This window comes from Ixodes scapularis, unplaced genomic scaffold (genome assembly GCF_016920785.2).
Source record: "Ixodes scapularis isolate PalLabHiFi unplaced genomic scaffold, ASM1692078v2 PGA_scaffold0__279_contigs__length_252992795, whole genome shotgun sequence".
Classification (NCBI taxonomy): domain Eukaryota; kingdom Metazoa; phylum Arthropoda; class Arachnida; order Ixodida; family Ixodidae; genus Ixodes; species Ixodes scapularis.
Window position 1 is genome coordinate 22,703,033 of NW_024609835.1, and position 3,317 is coordinate 22,706,349.

The window sequence follows — 3,317 nt, forward strand, 5'->3', positions numbered from 1 at the left end:
TGGCGGCCGCATTGCTGTATGCGTTCTGTAAGTTTCACAGGCTTGACTAAGAACGGCCAAGGACGCTTCCGCACGTGTCCTCTATCCCTCGTTCACGAGGGGGAGCGCGTGCGGGGGGAAAATGAGAGGGTGACTTAGCGGTTTGCTTGAAGAAAACCTGTTTTGGTCAATCGAAATACGGCCTTCGCCAGAAGTTGGTAGCCCTGTTGTTCTTCGTCAACGAGCCCAAACTAAGTGCATAACAACGAACGGATGCTCAGTGTCGGCTTCCCGTCCCATACTACCTTCTAAAATAGTTGGGTGTGCAGATCAAGAAGACGCCGGTGCTTATGATTTTTCAACGGCGGCGGATGTTAATGGCACGTTCGTGGTTTTCGCTAAACCTGCCACTGACAGTGTGTGTATGTCTGTGTGGAGCACCTGCTCGATTCTACTTGTTTAACTATCTTACATCTCAGGAACGTACCCAGCGGCATTGTGAATACCTTGAAGATATTCTTTTTGCAACAAAGATCTTCGTTGTCTCTTCTTGGTCTGGTCGCTTTCGTGCACCCAGGCTAAAACCCGGGCTTGTGCCCGGGTTTTAGCAAACGTTGGTTCTTATCGTCTTTTTGAGTTGCAACACGCATGTAAAGCTCAATGTCTAAAATAAACTTTCCACAAAGTTTTAAACTGAATTTTTGTTTTGTGGTCCACAGTCATTTGGGCGTCTAAATGGCTGGGGGGTCTGGCAGGCAGAAGGGGTTTGAAGGTCTGGCGGCCTCAATGGGTTTGTAGGGCTTAGGGGTTTAAAGGGCTGAAAGGCTTTGAAGCGCTGACAGGATCCCAGGACAGATCAGGGCTAAAGTGTTAATTTAAATAGAAAGGAAGTTCGTCACGTGGCGTATATTTCCCGACTAAATATAGTGGGAAATCGATTTGGTGTCACATGAACAAATAGAAAGAAGGAGAAAAAGCAGAGATAGGTGGAGCGGGAGGGTAGGGGCAGCGGAGCGAGGGGAAGACACCCTAGAAAGGGGGAGGCATGGCAGGGGGGGGGGGGAGAAACGGAGCAGAAGGGAGAACGATAAGAAGAGGAAATTGGTGCGTCTCGTAACGCATATTTTTTCGCTAAGCATAGCGGGGAAACGAATTCTTGTAAAAGTCATGTGATGTTAGGTCACCTGACGTCGGTTACCCCGCTGTACTTAGAGGGTGAACTCCATTGGTGTGTTCACGTGACGTCAATTTCCCAGCCATATTTAACGAGAAAACTGAATTTGTGTTGAGATCACATGATGACAATTTCTCCTCTAAGTTTAGCGGGAAACTAAATTTCTTTAGGTCACGTTAACTTTACCGCTAAATTTAGAGGGGGAAACTGAATTGACGTACAAGAAATAGCGAGTTTTAGTAGACCGTGCTTCCCCCTCCGGCTACCCGAAACTCTACAGCCAAGGCCATCGGCACGCAGGCGCTGTGGCGGTTTTTTCGTAGCGGAGGGGGAAACACGGTCTAGTAAAACTCTCTAATGTGACATCCATGTCCCAAATGTATACGTCACGTGAAATCAATTTTCCCGCTAAATTTAGCGGAAAATGGACGCACAGACGGACAAAAGTTTGGGACTGGGGGTTCCGTAAGAAGCATTAGTAAAATTTAAATGTGAAGGTAATTCGATTTTATTGTAACTTTGGAAGCATGTAGCTACAGAACTTGCAAATACTTACAGTAATTTAGATCCATTTATCTAGTTGCTTCACAGCTCGCTCTGTCCTATGTGTTTATTTAGTATAATAAACATATAGCGTACCTTTTCTTTCGGCTCGGGCGAGCCCTTTTCTTGTAGCTTCTGCTTGACATAGCCTGCCGACTCCCATCTTGTGGACCTCTAGGTAAAATACAAAGTCATACCACTCAACGTGAGAATCGTCCATCGGCGTCTCCTTCCGGCCTTCATATATTCGGTTATATATTGATATTAACGTGAAACGTTGTTTGGCTAGTTGCTCCGAACTTCGTGAAGCCGTGGCCTGTGACGTCACAAGGCTTCAGTTTCCCCGCTAGGTTTAGCGTGAAAAATGACGCCAGGTGAGCACAACACCGACTTAGTTTCTCCGCTAAATGTAGCGAAAAAAAATGACGTCACATGACTTCGTGTGGCGTGATCGATACAGAAATTCAATTTCTCCGCTAGATTCAGCGGGGAAATTCACGTCACGTGACCTCAACGTCAATTTAGTTTCCCCGAAAAATTCAGCGGGGACTTTATGTCACGGGACCTATACACAAATTCAGTTTCCCCGCCAGATTTAGCGGGAAAATTGACGTCACGTGACCTACACATATTCAGGTTGCCCACTAAATTTAGCGGGAAAATTGACACATGACCGGCCGCAGCCCGTCATTCCCCATACTCTGTGGACACAGGCCGACCCGACGGTGAACGTCAATGGGGTGAAAAGGAGTGGGGAGACCTGGAGGCACAGTTCGAGAGGAAATGCTTGGAAGTTACTAGCTCTTAACTAGGACCGTTTCACGTAGCGACACAACAGAGTTCTTCGGAAAATCGCTGTATGCAACACTGGCAACACCACTCGAGCGTTGCATGTTGGGAACTGGTTGGCCAGGAGAGGGCGAAGTGGCGGACCGTATTGTTTGGCTTAGGGTAAACGCATCGACGCGTGCGGCGCTGACGGCGAACCGTGCACAACCTGTCGATTATATCGCATCCTTATGCAGCAAATACGCCTTTAAGTACTCAGTACCAGGCTGTGCTGTGTAGATGATCTGACTACCGGAATTACGGCCGTTTCAGTGGTTCAATACTAAATTCTGTCTGAATTTAGTATTGAACCACCGGTGTCCTGACACCGGTGGTTCTGTCCTGACACCGGTGACACCGGCACCGGTGTCAGGACAGAACAAAGTCTGTCCCGGCACCGGTCGATATCTTCATTTTACGTGTCACGTGTGACACGTAAAATCAAGACGAAACAGACGGCGACTGACTGTCATCAAAGATGGAGCGCTGCGGCGTCGGCCTCAGGGCAGAGGTTCCACTTGGAAAAAAACTTGTAACCCTTCCGCTATTAAATATATAACATCGGCGACGAGGTAAATAAATAAGCGACGACGACAACGGGGGACGAAGCGGACGCGCTCGGCTAGCAAGGTACGATGGCGGCAGCCACGACATTTGGCACCGTCGCTGAGTTCGTGCCGGATACCGACACGCCATGGCTTTTGTACCTGGGGCGACTAGAGTTCTAATTCATCGCGAACGACCTCCAGGCGGCCGAGAAGAAACATGCTGCGTTATGCACCGTCTGCAGGGC